Here is a 23,840-nt window from a genome sequence, read left to right on the forward strand (position 1 = left end):
GAACGTCAAAGAAGGAGAGGAAGATGATGAGGAGTCTCCCTGGAATAAAGCCGGTCGGTCTCTGAAACAACAACAACTATTCTAGTCACAAAGACATATCATGACCTCATGGGCTTTGTAACACCAAAGCAATGGAAGGAGTACTTTTACGGACTACGAAAAGTCTGAGGAATAAAGTCTGGCGGTAATGCAACAATTGGATGCCAACCGCCATAAAACAACAACAACAACAACAACAACAACAACTCTACGACAAGTCACAAAGACATATCATGCCCTCATGGGTTTTGTAACACCAAAGCAATGGAAGGAGTACTTTTACGGACTACGACAGAGTCTGAGGACTACGACAAAGTCTGAGGAATAAAGTCTGGCGGTAATGCAACACTTGGATGCCAACCGCCATAAAACAACAACAACAACAACAACAACAATAATCTTGAAGTTCCTATTATGATGATGCAAGTACTACTGCAAGTACTACAAGTACTACAGCAAGTACTACTGCAAATACTACTGCAAGTACTACTACAAGTACTACAGCAAGTACTACTACAAGTACTACAGCAAGTACTACTGCAAGTACTACTGCAAGTACTACTACAAGTACTACAGCAAGTACTACTGCAAATACTACTGCAAGTACTATTACAAGTACTACAGCAAGTACTACTACAAGTACTACAGCAAGTACTACTACAAGTACTGTTATTTATGAATAAAACAGCTCAAAACACGCACTCAAACTCTAAACACGCACTCAAACTCTAAACACGCACTCAAACTCTAAACACGCACTCAAACTCTAAACATGCACTCAAACTCTAAACACGCACTCAAACTCTAAACACGCACTCAAACTCTAAACACGCACTCAAACTCTAAACTTGACGCAAACTCTAAACACGCACTCAAACACTAAACACGCACGCAAACTCTAAACACGCTCTCAAACTCTAAACACGCACTCAAACTCTAAACACGCACTCAAACTCTAAACATGCACTCAAACACTAAACAAGCACTCAAACTCTAAACACGCACGCAAACTCTAAACACGCACGCAAACTCTAAACACGCACTCAAACTCTAAGCACGCACTCAAACTCTAAACACGCACTCAAAGTCTAAACACGCACTCAAACTCTAAACACGCACGCAAACTCTAAACACGCACTCAAACTCTAAACACGCACGCAAACTCTAAACATGCACTCAAACTCTAAACACGCACTCAAACTCTAAACACGCACTCAAACTCTAAGCACGCACTCAAACTCTAAACACGCACGCAAACTCTAAACACGCACTCAAACTCTAAACACGCACTCAAACTCTAAACACACACTCAAACTCTAAACACGCACTCAAACTCTAAACACGTACTCAAACTCTAAACACGCACTCAAACTCTAAACACGCACTCAAACTCTAAACACGCACTCTAAACACGCACGCAAACTCTAAACACGCACTCAAACTCTAAACACGCACTCAAACTCTAAACACGCACGCAAACTCTAAACACGCACTCAAACTCTAAACACGCACTCAAACTCTAAACACGCACTCAAACTCTAAACACGCACGCAAACTCTAAACACGCACTCAAACTCTAAACACGCACTCAAACTCTAAACACGCACTCAAACTCTAAACACGCACTCAAACTCTAAACACGCACTCAAACTCTAAACACGCACTCAAACTCTAAACACGCACTCAAACTCTAAACACGCACTCAAACTCTAAACACGCACTCAAACACTAAACACGCACTCAAACTCTAAACACGCACGCAAACTCTAAACACGCACGCAAACTCTAAACACGCACTCAAACTCTAAGCACGCACTCAAACTCTAAACACGCACTCAAAGTCTAAACACGCACTCAAACTCTAAACACGCACGCAAACTCTAAACACGCACTCAAACTCTAAACACGCACTCAAACTCTAAGCACGCACTCAAACTCTAAACACGCACTCAAACTCTAAACACGCACTCAAACTCTAAACACGCACTCTAAACACGCACGCAAACTCTAAACACGCACTCAAACTCTAAACACGCACTCAAACTCTAAACACGCACGCAAACTCTAAACACGCACTCAAACTCTAAACACGCACTCAAACTCTAAACACGCACTCAAACTCTAAACACGCACTCAAACTCTAAACACGCACTCAAACTCTAAACACGCACTCAAACTCTAAACACGCACTCAAACTCTAAACACGCACTCAAACTCTAAACACACACGCAAACTCTAAACACGCACTCAAACTCTAAACACGCACTCAAACTCTAAACACGCACTCAAACACTAAACACGCACTCAAACTCTAAACACGCACTCAAACACTAAACACGCACGCAAACTCTAAACACGCACTCAAACTCTAAACACACACGCAAACTCTAAACACGCACTCAAACACTAAACACGCACTCAAACTCTAAACACGCACTCAAACACTAAACACGCACTCAAACACTAAACACGCACTCAAACTCTAAACACGCACGCAAACTCTAAACACGCACTCAAACTCTAAACACGCACTCAAACTCTAAACACGCACTCAAACTCTAAACACGCACTCAAACTCTAAACACGCACTCAAACTCTAAACACGCACTCAAACTCTAAACACGCACGCAAACTCTAAACACGCACGCAAACTCTAAACACGCACGCAAACTCTAAACACGCACTCAAACTCTAAACACGCACTCAAACTCTAAACACGCACTCAAACTCTAAACACGCACGCAAACTCTAAACACGCACACAAACTCTAAACACGCACGCAAACTCTAAACACGCACGCAAACTCTAAACACGCACTCAAACACTAAACACGCACGCAAACTCTAAACACGCACTCAAACTCTAAACACGCACGCAAACTCTAAACACGCACTCAAACTCTAAACACGCACGCAAACTCTAAACACGCACTCAAACTCTAAACACGCACTCAAACTCTAAACACGCACGCAAACTCTAAACACGCACTCAAACTCTAAACACGCACTCAAACTCTAAACACGCACTCAAACTCTAAACACACACTCAAACTCTAAACACGCACGCAAAGTCTAAACACTAAACACGCACTCAAACTCTAAACACGCACTCAAACTCTAAACACGCACTCAAACTCTAAACACGCACTCAAACTCTAAACACGCACTCAAACTCTAAACACGCACTCAAACTCTAAACACGCACTCAAACTCTAAACACGCACTCAAACTCTAAACACGCACTCAAACACTAAACACGCACTCAAACTCTAAACACGCACTCACTCTAAACACACACTCAAACTCTAAACACGCACTCAAACACTAAACACGCACTCAAACTCTAAACACGCACTCAAACTCTAAACACGCACTCAAACTCTAAACACGCACTCAAACTCTAAACACGCACGCAAACTCTAAACACGCACTCAAACTCTAAACACGCACTCAAACTCTAAACACGCACGCAAACTCTAAACACGCACTCAAACTCTAAACACGCACTCAAACTCTAAACACGCACTCAAACACTAAACACGCACTCAAACTCTAAACACGCACTCAAACACTAAACACGCACTCAAACTCTAAACACGCACTCAAACTCTAAACACGCACTCAAACTCTAAACACGCACTCACTCTAAACACACACTCAAACTCTAAACACGCACTCAAACTCTAAACACGCACTCAAACTCTAAACACGCACGCAAACTCTAAATACGCACTCAAACACTAAACACGCACTCAAACTCTAAACACGCACTCAAACTCTAAACACGCACTCAAACTCTAAACACGCACTCAAACTCTAAACACACACTCAAACTCTAAACACGCACGCAAACTCTAAACACGCACTCAAACTCTAAACACGCACTCAAACTCTAAACACGCACGCAAACTCTAAACACGCACTCAAACTCTAAACACGCACTCAAACTCTAAACACGCACTCAAACACTAAACACGCACTCAAACTCTAAACACGCACTCAAACACTAAACACGCACTCAAACACTAAACACGCACTCAAACTCTAAACACGCACTCAAACTCTAAACACGCACTCAAACTCTAAACACGCACGCAAACTCTAAACACGCACTCAAACTCTAAACACGCACTCAAACTCTAAACACGCACGCAAACTCTAAACACGCACTCAAACTCTAAACACGCACTCAAACTCTAAACACGCACTCAAACTCTAAACACGCACTCAAACTCTAAACACGCACTCAAACTCTAAACACGCACTCAAACTCTAAACACGCACTCAAACTCTAAACACGCACTCAAACACTAAACACGCACTCAAACTCTAAACACACACTCAAACACTAAACACGCACTCAAACTCTAAACACGCACTCAAACTCTAAGCACGCACTCAAACTCTAAACACGCACTCAAAGTCTAAACACGCACTCAAACTCTAAACACGCACGCAAACTCTAAACACGCACTCAAACACTAAACACGCACTCAAACTCTAAACACGCACTCAAACTGTAAACACGCACTCAAACTCTAAACACGCACTCAAACACTAAACACGCACTCAAACACTAAACACGCACTCAAACTCTAAACACGCACTCAAACTCTAAGCACGCACTCAAACTCTAAACACGCACTCAAACTCTAAACACGCACTCTAAACACGCACGCAAACTCTAAACACGCACTCAAACTCTAAACACGCACTCAAACTCTAAACACGCACGCAAACTCTAAACACGCACTCAAACTCTAAACACGCACTCAAACTCTAAACACGCACGCAAACTCTAAACACGCACTCAAACTCTAAACACGCACTCAAACACTAAACACGCACTCAAACTCTAAACACGCACTCAAACACTAAACACGCACGCAAACTCTAAACACGCACTCAAACTCTAAACACACACGCAAACTCTAAACACGCACTCAAACTCTAAACACGCACTCAAACACTAAACACGCACTCAAACACTAAACACGCACTCAAACTCTAAACACGCACTCAAACTCTAAACACGCACTCAAACTTTAAACACGCACTCAAACACTAAACACGCACTCAAACTCTAAACACGCACTCAAACTCTAAACACGCACGCAAACTCTAAACACGCACTCAAACTCTAAACACGCACTCAAACTCTAAACACGCACTCAAACTCTAAACACGCACGCAAACTCTAAATACGCACTCAAACACTAAACACGCACTCAAACTCTAAACACGCACTCAAACTCTAAACACGCACTCAAACTCTAAACACACACTCAAACTCTAAACACGCACGCAAACTCTAAACACGCACTCAAACTCTAAACAAGCACTCAAACTCTAAACACGCACTCAAACTCTAAACACGCACTCAAACTCTAAACACGCACTCAAACTCTAAACACGCACTCAAACTCTAAACACGCACGCAAACTCTAAACACGCACTCAAACTCTAAACACGCACTCAAACTCTAAACACGCACTCAAACTCTAAACACGCACTCAAACACTAAACACGCACGCAAACTCTAAACACGCACTCAAACTCTAAACACGCACGCAAACTCTAAACACGCACTCAAACTCTAAACACGCACGCAAACTCTAAACACGCACTCAAACTCTAAACACGCACTCAAACTCTAAACACGCACGCAAACTCTAAACACGCACTCAAACTCTAAACACGCACTCAAACTCTAAACACGCACTCAAACTCTAAACACACACTCAAACTCTAAACACGCACGCAAAGTCTAAACACTAAACACGCACTCAAACTCTAAACACGCACTCAAACTCTAAACACGCACTCAAACTCTAAACACGCACTCAAACTCTAAACACGCACTCAAACTCTAAACACGCACTCAAACTCTAAACACGCACTCAAACTCTAAACACGCACTTAAACTCTAAATACGCACGCAAACTCTAAACACGCACTCAAACTCTAAACACGCACTCAAACTCTAAACACGCACTCAAACTCTAAACACGCACTCAAACTCTAAACACGCACTCAAACTCTAAACACGCACTCAAACTCTAAACACGCACTCAAACTCTAAACACGCACGCAAACTCTAAATACGCACTCAAACACTAAACACGCACTCAAACTCTAAACACGCACTCAAACTCTAAACACGCACTCAAACTCTAAACACACACTCAAACTCTAAACACGCACGCAAACTCTAAACACGCACTCAAACTCTAAACAAGCACTCAAACTCTAAACACGCACTCAAACTCTAAACACGCACTCAAACTCTAAACACGCACTCAAACTCTAAACACGCACTCAAACTCTAAACACGCACGCAAACTCTAAACACGCACTCAAACTCTAAACACGCACTCAAACTCTAAACACGCACTCAAACTCTAAACACGCACTCAAACTCTAAACACGCACTCAAACTCTAAACACGCACTCAAACTCTAAACACGCACTCAAACTCTAAACACGCACTCAAACTCTAAACACGCACTCAAACTCTAAACACGCACTCAAACTCTAAACACGCACTCAAACTCAAAACACGCACTCAAACTCTAAACACGCACTCAAACTCTAAACACGCACGCAAACTCTAAACACGCACTCAAACTCTAAACACACACGCAAACTCTAAACACGCACTCAAACACTAAACACGCACTCAAACTCTAAACACGCACTCAAACACTAAACACGCACTCAAACTCTAAACACGCACTCTAAACACGCACGCAAACTCTAAACACGCACTCAAACTCTAAACACGCACTCAAACTCTAAACACGCACTCAAACTCTAAACACGCACTCAAAGTCTAAACACGCACTCAAACTCTAAACACGCACGCAAACTCTAAACACGCACTCAAACTCTAAACACGCACTCAAACTCTAAGCACGCACTCAAACTCTAAACACGCACGCAAACTCTAAACACGCACTCAAACTCTAAACACGCACTCAAACTCTAAACACACACTCAAACTCTAAACACGCACTCAAACTCTAAACACGCACTCAAACTCTAAACACGCACTCAAACTCTAAACACGCACTCAAACACTAAACACGCACTCAAACACTAAACACGCACGCAAACTCTAAATACGCACTCAAACACTAAACACGCACTCAAACTCTAAACACGCACTCAAACTCTAAACACGCACTCAAACTCTAAACACACACTCAAACTCTAAACACGCACGCAAACTCTAAACACGCACTCAAACTCTAAACACGCACTCAAACTCAAAACACGCACTCAAACTCTAAACACGCACTCAAACTCTAAACACACACTCAAACTCTAAACACGCACGCAAACTCTAAACACGCACTCAAACTCTAAACACGCACTCAAACTCTAAACACGCACTCAAACTCTAAACACGCACGCAAACTCTAAACACGCACTCAAACTCTAAACACGCACTCAAACTCTAAACACGCACTCAAACTCTAAACACGCACTCAAACTCTAAACACGCACTCAAACTCTGAACACGCACTCAAACTCTAAACACGCACTCAAACACTAAACACGCACTCAAACACTAAACACGCACGCAAACTCTAAACACGCACGCAAACTCTAAATACGCACTCAAACACTAAACACGCACTCAAACTCTAAACACGCACTCAAACTCTAAACACGCACTCAAACTCTAAACACACACTCAAACTCTAAACACGCACGCAAACTCTAAACACGCACTCAAACTCTAAACACGCACTCAAACTCTAAACACGCACTCAAACTCTAAACACGCACTCAAACTCTAAACACGCACGCAAACTCTAAACACGCACGCAAACTCTAAACACGCACGCAAACTCTAAACACGCACGCAAACTCTAAACACGCACTCAAACTCTAAACACGCACTCAAACTCTAAACACGCACTCAAACTCTAAACACGCACTCAAACTCTAAACACGCACGCAAACTCTAAACACGCACGCAAACTCTAAACACGCACGCAAACTCTAAACACGCACGCAAACTCTAAACACGCACGCAAACTCTAAACACGCACTCAAACTCTAAACACACACGCAAACTCTAAACACGCACTCAAACTCTAAACACGCACTCAAACTCTAAACACGCACTCAAACTCTAAACACGCACTCAAACTCAAAACACGCATTCAAACTCTAAACACGCACTCAAACTCTAAACACGCACTCAAACTCTAAACACGCACTCAAACTCTAAACACGCACTCTAAACACGCACTCAAACTCTAAACACGCACTCAAACTCTAAACACGCACTCTAAACATGCACTCAAACTCTAAACACGCACTCAAACTCTAAACACGCACTCAAACTCTAAACACGCACTCAAACTCTAAACACGCACTCAAACACTAAACACGCACTCAAACTCTAAACACGCACTCAAACTCTAAACACGCACTCAAACTCTAAACACGCACACAAACTCTAAACACGCACTCAAACTCTAAACACGCACTCAAACTCTAAACACACACGCACTCAAACTCTAAACACGCACTCAAACTCTAAACACGCACTCAAACTCTAAACACACACTCAAACTCTAAAACACACGCACTCAAACTCTAAACACGCACTCAAACTCTAAACACGCACTCAAACTCTAAACACACACGCACTCAAACTCTAAACACGCACTCAAACTCTAAACACGCACTCAAACTCTAAACACGCACTCAAACTCTAAACACGCACGCAAACTCTAAACACGCACTCAAACTCTAAACACGCACTCAAACTCTAAACACACACGCAAACTCTAAACAAGCACTCAAACTCTAAACACGCACTCAAACTCTAAACACGCACTCAAACTCTAAACACGCACTCAAACTCTAAACACGCACTCAAACTCTAAACACGCACTCAAACTCAAAACACGCACTCAAACTCTAAACTTGACGCAAACTCTAAACACACACGCAAACTCTAAACAAGCACTCAAACTCTAAACACGCACTCAAACTCTAAACACGCACTCAAACTCTAAACACGCACGCAAACTCTAAACACGCACTCAAACTCTAAACACGCACGCAAACTCTAAACACGCACTCAAACTCTAAACACGCACTCAAACTCTAAACACGCACTCAAACTCTAAACACGCACTCAAACTCTAAACACGCACGCAAACTCTAAACACGCACTCAAACACTAAACACGCACTCAAACTCTAAACACGCACTCAAACTCTAAACACACACTCAAACTCTAAACAAGCACTCAAACTCTAAACACACACTCAAACTCTAAACATGCACTCAAACTCTAAACACGCACTCAAACTCTAAACACGCACTCAAACTCTAAACACGCACTCAAACTCTAAACACGCACTCAAACTCTAAACACGCACTCAAATTCTAAACACGCACGCAAACTCTAAACACGCACTCAAACTCTAAACACGCACTCAAACTCTAAACACGCACTCAAACTCTAAACACGCACTCAAACTATAAACACGCACTCAAACTCTAAGCACGCACTCAAACTCTAAACACGCACTCAAACTCTAAACACGCACGCAAACTCTAAACACGCACTCAAACTCTAAACACACACGCAAACTCTAAACACGCACTCAAACACTAAACACGCACTCAAACTCTAAACACGCACTCAAACACTAAACACGCACTCAAACTCTAAACACGCACTCTAAACACGCACGCAAACTCTAAACACGCACTCAAACTCTAAACACGCACTCAAACTCTAAACACGCACTCAAACTCTAAACACGCACTCAAACTCTAAACACGCACTCAAACTCTAAACACGCACTCAAACTCTAAACACGCACTCAAACTCTAAACACGCACGCAAACTCTAAACACGCACTCAAACTCTAAACACGCACTCAAACTCTAAGCACGCACTCAAACTCTAAACACGCACGCAAACTCTAAACACGCACTCAAACTCTAAACACGCACTCAAACTCTAAACACACACTCAAACTCTAAACACGCACTCAAACTCTAAACACGCACTCAAACTCTAAACACGCACTCAAACTCTAAACACGCACTCAAACACTAAACACGCACTCAAACACTAAACACGCACGCAAACTCTAAATACGCACTCAAACACTAAACACGCACTCAAACTCTAAACACGCACTCAAACTCTAAACACGCACTCAAACTCTAAACACACACTCAAACTCTAAACACGCACGCAAACTCTAAACACGCACTCAAACTCTAAACACGCACTCAAACTCTAAACACACACTCAAACTCTAAACACGCACGCAAACTCTAAACACGCACTCAAACTCTAAACACGCACTCAAACTCTAAACACGCACTCAAACTCTAAACACGCACGCAAACTCTAAACACGCACTCAAACTCTAAACACGCACTCAAACTCTAAACACGCACTCAAACTCTAAACACGCACTCAAACTCTAAACACGCACTCAAACTCTGAACACGCACTCAAACTCTAAACACGCACTCAAACACTAAACACGCACTCAAACACTAAACACGCACGCAAACTCTAAACACGCACGCAAACTCTAAATACGCACTCAAACACTAAACACGCACTCAAACTCTAAACACGCACTCAAACTCTAAACACGCACTCAAACTCTAAACACACACTCAAACTCTAAACACGCACGCAAACTCTAAACACGCACTCAAACTCTAAACACGCACTCAAACTCTAAACACGCACTCAAACTCTAAACACGCACTCAAACTCTAAACACGCACGCAAACTCTAAACACGCACGCAAACTCTAAACACGCACGCAAACTCTAAACACGCACGCAAACTCTAAACACGCACTCAAACTCTAAACACGCACTCAAACTCTAAACACGCACTCAAACTCTAAACACGCACTCAAACTCTAAACACGCACGCAAACTCTAAACACGCACGCAAACTCTAAACACGCACGCAAACTCTAAACACGCACGCAAACTCTAAACACGCACTCAAACTCTAAACACACACGCAAACTCTAAACACGCACTCAAACTCTAAACACGCACTCAAACTCTAAACACGCACTCAAACTCTAAACACGCACTCAAACTCAAAACACGCATTCAAACTCTAAACACGCACTCAAACTCTAAACACGCACTCAAACTCTAAACACGCACTCAAACTCTAAACACGCACTCTAAACACGCACTCAAACTCTAAACACGCACTCAAACTCTAAACACGCACTCTAAACATGCACTCAAACTCTAAACACGCACTCAAACTCTAAACACGCACTCAAACTCTAAACACGCACTCAAACTCTAAACACGCACTCAAACACTAAACACGCACTCAAACTCTAAACACGCACTCAAACTCTAAACACGCACTCAAACTCTAAACACGCACACAAACTCTAAACACGCACTCAAACTCTAAACACGCACTCAAACTCTAAACACACACGCACTCAAACTCTAAACACGCACTCAAACTCTAAACACGCACTCAAACTCTAAACACACACTCAAACTCTAAAACACACGCACTCAAACTCTAAACACGCACTCAAACTCTAAACACGCACTCAAACTCTAAACACACACGCACTCAAACTCTAAACACGCACTCAAACTCTAAACACGCACTCAAACTCTAAACACGCACTCAAACTCTAAACACGCACGCAAACTCTAAACACGCACTCAAACTCTAAACACGCACTCAAACTCTAAACACACACGCAAACTCTAAACAAGCACTCAAACTCTAAACACGCACTCAAACTCTAAACACGCACTCAAACTCTAAACACGCACTCAAACTCTAAACACGCACTCAAACTCAAAACACGCACTCAAACTCTAAACTTGACGCAAACTCTAAACACACACGCAAACTCTAAACAAGCACTCAAACTCTAAACACGCACTCAAACTCTAAACACGCACTCAAACTCTAAACACGCACGCAAACTCTAAACACGCACTCAAACTCTAAACACGCACGCAAACTCTAAACACGCACTCAAACTCTAAACACGCACTCAAACTCTAAACACGCACTCAAACTCTAAACACGCACTCAAACTCTAAACACGCACGCAAACTCTAAACACGCACTCAAACACTAAACACGCACTCAAACTCTAAACACGCACTCAAACTCTAAACACACACTCAAACTCTAAACAAGCACTCAAACTCTAAACACACACTCAAACTCTAAACATGCACTCAAACTCTAAACACGCACTCAAACTCTAAACACGCACTCAAACTCTAAACACGCACTCAAACTCTAAACACGCACTCAAACTCTAAACACGCACTCAAATTCTAAACACGCACGCAAACTCTAAACACGCACTCAAACTCTAAACACGCACTCAAACTCTAAACACGCACTCAAACTCTAAACACGCACGCAAACTCTAAACACGCACTCAAACTCAAAACACGCACTCAAACTCTAAACACGCACTCAAACTCTAAACTTGACGCAAACTCTAAACACGCACTCAAACTCTAAACACGCACTCAAACTCTAAACACGCACTCAAACACTAAACACGCACTCAAACTCTAAACACGCACTCAAACTCTAAACACGCACTCAAACTCTAAACACGCACTCAAACTCTAAACACGCACTCAAACTCTAAACTTGACGCAAACTCTAAACACGCACTCAAACTCTAAACACGCACTCAAACTCTAAACTTGACGCAAACTCTAAACACGCACTCAAACTCTAAACACGCACTCAAACTCTAAACACGCACTCAAACTCTAAACACGCACTCAAACTCTAAACACGCACTCACACTCTAAACACGCACTCAAACTCTAAACACGCACTCAAACTCTAAACACGCACTCAAACTCTGAACACGCACGCAAACTCTAAACACGCACGCAAACTCTAAACACGCACTCACACTCTAAACACGCACTCAAACTCTAAACACGCACTCAAACTCTAAACACGCACTCAAACTCTAAACACGCACTCAAACTCTAAACACGCACTCAAACTCAAAACACGCACTCAAACTCTAAACACGCACTCAAACTCTAAACACGCACTCAAACTCTAAACACGCACTCAAACTCTAAACACGCACTCAAACTCTAAACACGCACTCAAACTCAAAACACGCATTCAAACTCTAAACACGCACTCAAACCCTAAACACACACGCACTCAAACTCTAAACACGCACTCAAACTCTAAACACACACGCACTCAAACTCTAAACACGCACTCAAACTCTAAACACGCACGCAAACTCTAAACACACACTCAAACTCTAAACACGCACTCAAACTCTAAACACACACTCAAACTCTAAACACACACGCACTCAAACTCTAAACACGCACTCAAACTCTAAACACGCACTCAAACTCTAAACACGCACTCAAACTCTAAACACGCACTCAAACTCTAAACACGCACTCAAACTCTAAACACGCACGCAAACTCTAAACACGCACTCAAACTCTAAACACGCACTCAAACTCTAAACACGCACTCAAACTCTAAACACGCACTCAAACTCTAAACACGCACTCAAACTCTAAACACGCACTCAAACTCTAAACACGCACGCAAACTCTAAACACGCACTCAAACTCTAAACACGCACTCAAACTCTAAACACGCACTCAAACTCTAAACACGCACTCAAACTCAAAACACGCACTCAAACTCTAAACTTGACGCAAACTCTAAACACACACGCAAACTCTAAACAAGCACTCAAACTCTAAACACGCACTCAAACTCTAAACACGCACTCAAACTCTAAACACGCACTAAAACTCTAAACACACACTCAAACTCTAAACACGCACTCAAACTCTAAACACGCACTCAAACTCTAAACACGCACTCAAACTCTAAACACGCACTCAAACTCTAAACACGCACTCAAACTCAAAACACGCACTCAAACTCTAAACACGCACTCAAACTCTAAACACGCACTCAAACTCTAAACACGCACTCAAACTCTAAACACGCACGCAAACTCTAAACACGCACTCAAACTCTAAACACGCACGCAAACTCTAAACACGCACGCAAACTCTAAACACGCACGCAAACTCTAAACACGCACGCAAACTCTAAACACGCACTCAAACTCTAAACACACACGCAAACTCTAAACACGCACTCAAACTCTAAACACGCACTCAAACTCTAAACACGCACTCAAACTCTAAACACGCACTCAAACTCAAAACACGCATTCAAACTCTAAACACGCACTCAAACTCTAAACACGCACTCAAACTCTAAACACGCACTCTAAACACGCACTCAAACTCTAAACACGCACTCAAACTCTAAACACGCACTCTAAACATGCACTCAAACTCTAAACACGCACTCAAACTCTAAACACGCACTCAAACTCTAAACACGCACTCAAACTCTAAACACGCACTCAAACACTAAACACGCACTCAAACTCTAAACACGCACTCAAACTCTAAACACGCACTCAAACTCTAAACACGCACACAAACTCTAAACACGCACTCAAACTCTAAACACGCACTCAAACTCTAAACACACACGCACTCAAACTCTAAACACGCACTCAAACTCTAAACACGCACTCAAACTCTAAACACACACTCAAACTCTAAAACACACGCACTCAAACTCTAAACACGCACTCAAACTCTAAACACGCACTCAAACTCTAAACACACACGCACTCAAACTCTAAACACGCACTCAAACTCTAAACACGCACTCAAACTCTAAACACGCACTCAAACTCTAAACACGCACGCAAACTCTAAACACGCACTCAAACTCTAAACACGCACTCAAACTCTAAACACACACGCAAACTCTAAACAAGCACTCAAACTCTAAACACGCACTCAAACTCTAAACACGCACTCAAACTCTAAACACGCACTCAAACTCTAAACACGCACTCAAACTCTAAACACGCACTCAAACTCAAAACACGCACTCAAACTCTAAACTTGACGCAAACTCTAAACACACACGCAAACTCTAAACAAGCACTCAAACTCTAAACACGCACTCAAACTCTAAACACGCACTCAAACTCTAAACACGCACGCAAACTCTAAACACGCACTCAAACTCTAAACACGCACGCAAACTCTAAACACGCACTCAAACTCTAAACACGCACTCAAACTCTAAACACGCACTCAAACTCTAAACACGCACTCAAACTCTAAACACGCACGCAAACTCTAAACACGCACTCAAACACTAAACACGCACTCAAACTCTAAACACGCACTCAAACTCTAAACACACACTCAAACTCTAAACAAGCACTCAAACTCTAAACACACACTCAAACTCTAAACACGCACTCAAACTCTAAACACGCACTCAAACTCTAAACACGCACTCAAACTCTAAACACGCACTCAAACTCTAAACACGCACTCAAACTCTAAACACGCACTCAAATTCTAAACACGCACGCAAACTCTAAACACGCACTCAAACTCTAAGCACGCACTCAAACTCTAAACACGCACTCAAACTCTAAACACGCACTCAAACTCTAAACACGCACGCAAACTCTAAACACGCACTCAAACTCAAAACACGCACTCAAACTCTAAACACGCACTCAAACTCTAAACACGCACTCAAACTCTAAACACGCACTCAAACTCTAAACACGCACTCAAACTCTAAACTTGACGCAAACTCTAAACACGCACTCAAACTCTAAACACGCACTCAAACTCTAAACTTGACGCAAACTCTAAACACGCACTCAAACTCTAAACACGCACTCAAACTCTAAACACGCACTCAAACTCTAAACACGCACTCAAACTCTAAACACGCACTCACACTCTAAACACGCACTCAAACTCTAAACACGCACTCAAACTCTAAACACGCACTCAAACTCTGAACACGCACGCAAACTCTAAACACGCACGCAAACTCTAAACACGCACTCACACTCTAAACACGCACTCAAACTCTAAACACGCACTCAAACTCTAAACACGCACTCAAACTCTAAACACGCACTCAAACTCTAAACACGCACTCAAACTCAAAACACGCACTCAAACTCTAAACACGCACTCAAACTCTAAACACGCACTCAAACTCTAAACACGCACTCAAACTCTAAACACGCACTCAAACTCTAAACACGCACTCAAACTCAAAACACGCATTCAAACTCTAAACACGCACTCAAACCCTAAACACACACGCACTCAAACTCTAAACACGCACTCAAACTCTAAACACACACGCACTCAAACTCTAAACACGCACTCAAACTCTAAACACGCACGCAAACTCTAAACACACACTCAAACTCTAAACACGCACTCAAACTCTAAACACACACTCAAACTCTAAACACACACGCACTCAAACTCTAAACACGCACTCAAACTCTAAACACGCACTCAAACTCTAAACACGCACTCAAACTCTAAACACGCACTCAAACTCTAAACACGCACTCAAACTCTAAACACGCACTCAAACTCTAAACACGCACGCAAACTCTAAACACGCACTCAAACTCTAAACACGCACTCAAACTCTAAACACGCACTCAAACTCTAAACACGCACTCAAACTCTAAACACGCACTCAAACTCTAAACACGCACTCAAACTCTAAACACGCACGCAAACTCTAAACACGCACTCAAACTCTAAACACGCACTCAAACTCTAAACACGCACTCAAACTCTAAACACGCACTCAAACTCAAAACACGCACTCAAACTCTAAACTTGACGCAAACTCTAAACACACACGCAAACTCTAAACAAGCACTCAAACTCTAAACACGCACTCAAACTCTAAACACGCACTCAAACTCTAAACACGCACTAAAACTCTAAACACACACTCAAACTCTAAACACACACGCAAACTCTAAACAAGCACTCAAACTCTAAACACGCACTCAAACTCTAAACACGCACTCAAACTCTAAACACGCACTAAAACTCTAAACACACACTCAAACTCTAAACACGCACTCAAACTCTAAACACGCACTCAAACTCTAAACACGCACTCAAACTCTAAACACGCACTCAAACTCTAAACACACACTCAAACTCTAAACACGCACTCAAACTCTAAACACGCACTCAAACTCAAAACACGCACTCAAACTCTAAACACGCACTCAAACTCTAAACACGCACTCAAACTCTAAACACGCACGCAAACTCTAAACACGCACTCAAACTCTAAACACGCACGCAATCTCTAAACACTAAACACGCACGCAAACTCTAAATACGCACTCAAACTCTAAACACGCACTCAAACTCTAAACACGCACTCAAACTCTAAACACGCACTCAAACTCTAAACACGCACTCAAACTCTAAACACGCACTCAAACTCTAAACACGCACTCAAACTCAAAACACGCACTCAAACTCTAAACTTGACGCAAACTCTAAACACACACGCAAACTCTAAACAAGCACTCAAACTCTAAACACGCACTCAAACTCTAAACACGCACTCAAACTCTAAACACGCACTCAAACTCTAAACACGCACTCAAACTCTAAACACGCACTCAAACTCTAAACACGCACTCAAACTCTAAACACGCACGCAAACTCTAAACACGCACTCAAACTCTAAACACGCACTCAAACTCTAAACACGCACGCAAACTCTAAACACGCACTCAAACTCTAAACACGCACTCAAACTCTAAACACGCACTCAAACTCTAAACACGCACTCAAACTCTGAACACGCACTCAAACTCTAAACACGCACTCAAACACTAAACACGCACTCAAACACTAAACACGCACGCAAACTCTAAACACGCACGCAAACTCTAAATACGCACTCAAACACTAAACACGCACTCAAACTCTAAACACGCACTCAAACTCTAAACACGCACTCAAACTCTAAACACGCACTCAAACTCTAAACACGCACTCAAACTCTAAACACGCACTCAAACTCTAAACACGCACTCAAACTCTAAACACGCACTCAAACTCTAAACACGCACTCAAACTCTAAACACGCACGCAAACTCTAAACACGCACGCAAACTCTAAACACGCACTCAAACTCTAAACACGCACTCAAACTCTAAACACGCACGCAAACTCTAAACACGCACGCAAACTCTAAACACGCACGCAAACTCTAAACACGCACTCAAACTCTAAACACACACGCAAACTCTAAACACGCACTCAAACTCTAAACACGCACTCAAACTCTAAACACGCACTCAAACTCTAAACACGCACTCAAACTCAAAACACGCATTCAAACTCTAAACACGCACTCAAACTCTAAACACGCACTCAAACTCTAAACACGCACTCAAACTCTAAACACGCACTCTAAACACGCACTCAAACTCTAAACACGCACTCAAACTCTAAACACGCACTCTAAACATGCACTCAAACTCTAAACACGCACTCAAACTCTAAACACGCACTCAAACTCTAAACACGCACTCAAACTCTAAACACGCACTCAAACACTAAACACGCACTCAAACTCTAAACACGCACTCAAACTCTAAACACGCACTCAAACTCTAAACACGCACTCAAACTCTAAACACACACGCACTCAAACTCTAAACACGCACTCAAACTCTAAACACGCACTCAAACTCTAAACACACACTCAAACTCTAAAACACACGCACTCAAACTCTAAACACGCACTCAAACTCTAAACACGCACTCAAACTCTAAACACACACGCACTCAAACTCTAAACACGCACTCAAACTCTAAACACGCACTCAAACTCTAAACACGCACTCAAACTCTAAACACGCACGCAAACTCTAAACACGCACTCAAACTCTAAACACGCACTCAAACTCTAAACACGCACTCAAACTCTAAACACGCACTCAAGTCTAAACAGCACTCAAACTCTAAACACGCACTCAAACTCTAAACACGCACTCAAACTCTAAACACGCACTCAAACTCTAAACACGCACTCAAACTCTAAACACGCACTCAAACTCTAAACACGCACTCAAACTCTAAACACGCACTCAAACTCAAAACACGCACTCAAACTCTAAACACGCACTCAAACTCAAAACACGCACTCAAACTCTAAACACGCACTAAAACTCTAAACTTGACGCAAACTCTAAACACGCACTCAAACACTAAACACGCACTCAAACTCTAAACACGCACTCAAACTCTAAACACGCACTCAAACTCTAAACACCAGAGTACTCTAAACTCTAAGCACCACAGCTGCACTGTTGTCATTATTCATTCACCCCTCTCGGGATGGGTACACCCCAAAACCCACAGGACCTGAACCCTTTGGTCAGGTCCAAATGCTCTGGTATACAAGAGTACTGGTACACTAGAGTACTGTTACACTAGAGTACTGGTACACTAGAGTACTGTTACACTAGAGTACTGGTACACTAGAGTACTGTTACACTAGAGTACTGGTACACTAGAGTACTGGTACACTAGAGTACTGGTACACTAGAGTACTGTTACACTAGAGTACTGTTACACTAGAGTACTGGTACACTAGAGTACTGGTACACTAGAGTACCAGCCACAAAGGTTAACGTGTTTTCGGAGTCCAACTCCTTTTTAAATCCTTTTTAAATCAGTCCAACTGATTGTATGTACTAAACACGCAGGCAAACTCAAGACACAATCTAATAATACACCTACAACTACTAAAAATACAACTACTACTACTACTACATAAATTACTACTACAACTACAATTACTACTACTGCCAATAATGCAACTCCAAACAGTACTATTAGTCATATTTGTGGTAGTTGTATTTTTAGTAGTTATGGTAGCATTAGTATTAGTAGCATTTGTAGTATTTGTAGTAGTAGTAGTAGTAGTAGTAGTCGTAGTAGTAGTAGTTGTAGCAGTAATTTGCTTTAGTAGTAGTATTTTCTGTAGTAGTAATTGTAGTTCTTGTAGTATGTGTTGTTGTAGCACTTGCAATCTTTATGATGGGCATATTTCTAATAGTTCTTGTAGTAGTAGGTAGCAGTATTTATATTATATTTAGTATGAAGCATGAACAACTTCTATACGATTTATAGCCTAATATTTTAGCTGCTGTGTCAGTCCAGCACTGTGAGAAAGTTTAGAAGTTAGAAAAGTAAAAACCTTTGCATGTTTTGCCTACCCTCCTCACCCAGGCGCCAGTACTCTAGTGCACCAGTACTCTAGTGTACCAGTACTCTAGTGTACCAGTACTCTACAGTACTCTAGTGCACCAGTACTCTAGTGTACCAGTACTCTAGTGTACCAGTATTCTACAGTACTCTTGTGTACCAGTACTCTAGTGTACCAGTACTCTAGTGTACCAGTACTCTACAGTACTCTAGTGTACCAGTACTCTAGTGTACCAGTACTCTAGTGTACCAGTACTCTACAGTACTCTAGTGTACCAGTACTCTAGTGCACCAGTACTCTAGTGTACCAGTACTCTACAGTACTCTAGTGTACCAGTACTCTAGTGCACCAGTACTCTAGTGTACCAGTACTCTACAGTACTCTAGTGTACCAGTACTCTAGTGCACCAGTACTCTTGTGTACCAGTACTCTACAGTACTCTAGTGTACCAGTACTCTAGTGTACCAGTACTCTACAGTACTCTAGTGTACCAGTACTCTAGTGTACCAGTACTCTACAGTACTCTAGTGTACCAGTACTCTAGTGCACCAGTACTCTAGTGTACCAGTACTCTACAGTACTCTAGTGTACCAGTACTCTAGTGTACCAGTACTCTAGTGCACCAATACTCTAGTGCACCAGTACTCTAGTGTACCAGTACTCTAGTGTACCAGTAATCTATTGTACCAGTAATCTAGTGTACCAGTACTCTAGTGTACCAGTACTCTACAGTACTGTAGTGTACCAGTACTCTACAGTACTCTAGTGTACAAGTACTCTAGTGCACCAGTACTCTAGTGTACCAGTAATCTAGTGTACCAGTACTCTAGTGTACCAGTACTCTACAGTACTGTAGTGTACCAGTACTCTACAGTACTCTATTGTACCAGTACTCTAGTGCACCAGTACTCTAGTGCACCAGTACTCTAGTGCACCAGTACTCTTGTGTACCAGTACTCTAGTGTACCAGTACTCTAGTGTACCAGTACTCTTGTGTACCAGTACTCTAGTGTACCAGTACTCTAGTGTACCAGTACTCTAGTGTACCAGCACTCTAGTGTACCAGTACTTTTGTGCACCAGTACTCTAGTGTACCAGTACTCTAGTGTAACAGTACTCTAGTGTACCAGTACTCTAGTGTACCAGTACTCTAGTGCACCAGTACTCTAGTGTACCAGTATTCTACAGTACTCTTGTGTACCAGTACTCTAGTGTAACAGTACTCTAGTGTACCAGTACTCTAGTGCACCAGTACTCTAGTGCACCAGTACTCTAGTGTACCACTAATCTAGTGTACCAGTACTCTAGTGCACCAGTACTCTTGTGTACCAGTACTCTAGTGCACCAGTACTCTTGTGTACCAGTACTCTAGTGTACCAGTACTCTAGTGTACCAGTACTCTAGTGTACCAGTACTCTTGTGTACCAGTACTCTAGTGTACCAGTACTCTAGTGCACCAGTACTCTAGTGTACCAGTATTCTACAGTACTCTTGTGTACCAGTACTCTAGTGTAACAGTACTCTAGTGTACCAGTACTCTAGTGCACCAGTACTCTAGTGCACCAGTACTCTAGTGCACCAGTACTCTAGTGTACCAGTACTCTAGTGCACCAATACTCTAGTGCACCAGTACTCTTGTGTACCAGTACTCTAGTGTACCAGTACTCTAGTGCACCAGTACTCTAGTGTACCAGTATTCTACAGTACTCTTGTGTACCAGTACTCTAGTGTACCAGTACTCTTGTGTACCAGTACTCTAGTGTAACAGTACTCTAGTGTAACAGTACTCTTGTTTACCAGTACTCTAGTGTACCAGTACTCTAGTGTACCAGTACTCTAGTGTACCAGTACTCTAGTGTAACAGTACTCTAGTGTACCAGTACTCTTGTATACCAGTACTCTAGTGTAACAGTACTCTAGTGTAACAGTACTCTAGTGTACCAGTACTCTAGTGTACCAGTACTCTAGTGTAACAGTTCTCTAGTGTACCAGTACTCTAGTGTAACAGTACTCTAGTGTACCAGTACTCTAGTGTAACAGTACTCTAGTGTACCAGTACTCTAGTGTAACAGTACTCTAATGTAACAGTACTCTAGTGTACCAGTACTCTAGTGTACCAGTACTCTAGTGTAACAGTACTCTAGTGTACCAGTACTCTAGTGTAACAGTACTCTAGTGCACCAGTACTCTAGTGTACCAGTACTCTAGTGTACCAGTACTCTAGTGTACCAGTACTCTAGTGCACCAGTACTCTAGTGTACCAGTACTCTAGTGTACCAGTACTCTAGTGTACCAGTACTCTAGTGTAACAGTACTCTAGTGTACCAGTACTCTAGTGTACCAGTACTCTAGTGTAACAGTACTCTAGTGTACCAGTACTCTAGTGTAACAGTACTCTAGTGCACCAGTACTCTAGTGTAACAGTACTCTAGTGTAACAGTACTCTAGTGTACCAGTACTCTAGTGTACCAGTACTCTAGTGCACCAGTACTCTAGTGTACCAGTACTCTAGTGTACCAGTACTCTAGTGTAACAGTACTCTAGTGTAACAGTACTCTAGTGTACCAGTACTCTAGTGTACCAGTACTCTAGTGTAACAGTACTCTAGTGTACCAGTACTCTAGTGTAACAGTACTCTAGTGTAACAGTACTCTAGTGTACCAGTACTCTAGTGTAACAGTACTCTAGTGTAACAGTACTCTAGTGTAACAGTACTCTAGTGTACCAGTACTCTTGTATACCAGAGCATTTGGACCTGACCAAAGGGTTCAGGTCCTGTGGGTTTTGGGGTGTACCCATCCCGAGAGGGGTGAATGAATAATGACAACAGTGCAGCTGTGGTGCTTCTTTATTATAATCAAAAAGGTTTGTTTTCTATCTTCTTTTACAATGGAACTTGGAGATTCCACAGACAGATTTTATGACCTACAACTTTATAAAAGCTTTAATATTGTATTATTTACCAGCCAGTCTTTGTGGTGCCCTCTCTGTCTCTCACTTTCTCTGAGTGCTGTCACATGACCTCCCTGATAGACTAATGATCTCACTGCTGCAGACATTAAGTGTTTCTGAGAGCTCTCAAGAATCGCTAACACTTTACTGTCAGCGTGCACGAGCCTGTCAGCGTGCACGAGCCTTTCAGCGTGCACGAGCCTGTCAGCGTGCACGAGCCTGTCAGCGTGCACGTGAGGTATAGACTCCAGCTTCTCCAGATGAGATAAGATAAGAGCAGAGGAGTCCACAGTCCTTCCTTGTGGTGCTCGCCATGGAGCTTCACCACAGACATGCTGTTTACATGCTCTCAGAAATGCTGCCTGAAACCAGTAGCATCCAGAGACAGGCCGCGCTCTTCACCGAGAAGATGCAGGAGAAGTACAACGTGGACCGCATCGTCGGCAACTTAAAGGTGAGTCCACCAGCGGCAGTCAGGAACAAGCAAATGTTTTATTATAGGTTGTTATTTAAGAGAATCCCTGTGTCCATTAAATATCTATAGGAAAAATATACGTACGTGTTGAGAGTTAAAAAATATATACAGGCTATAAAGCGCTCCTGAATAAAAGCTACATATAAAGGCCGCACCTGTCAAT

Source organism: Eucyclogobius newberryi, unplaced genomic scaffold (assembly GCF_026437365.1).
Source record: "Eucyclogobius newberryi isolate DKJ021-1_F unplaced genomic scaffold, fEucNew1.0.hap1 SCAF_14, whole genome shotgun sequence".
NCBI lineage: Eukaryota > Metazoa > Chordata > Actinopteri > Gobiiformes > Gobiidae > Eucyclogobius > Eucyclogobius newberryi.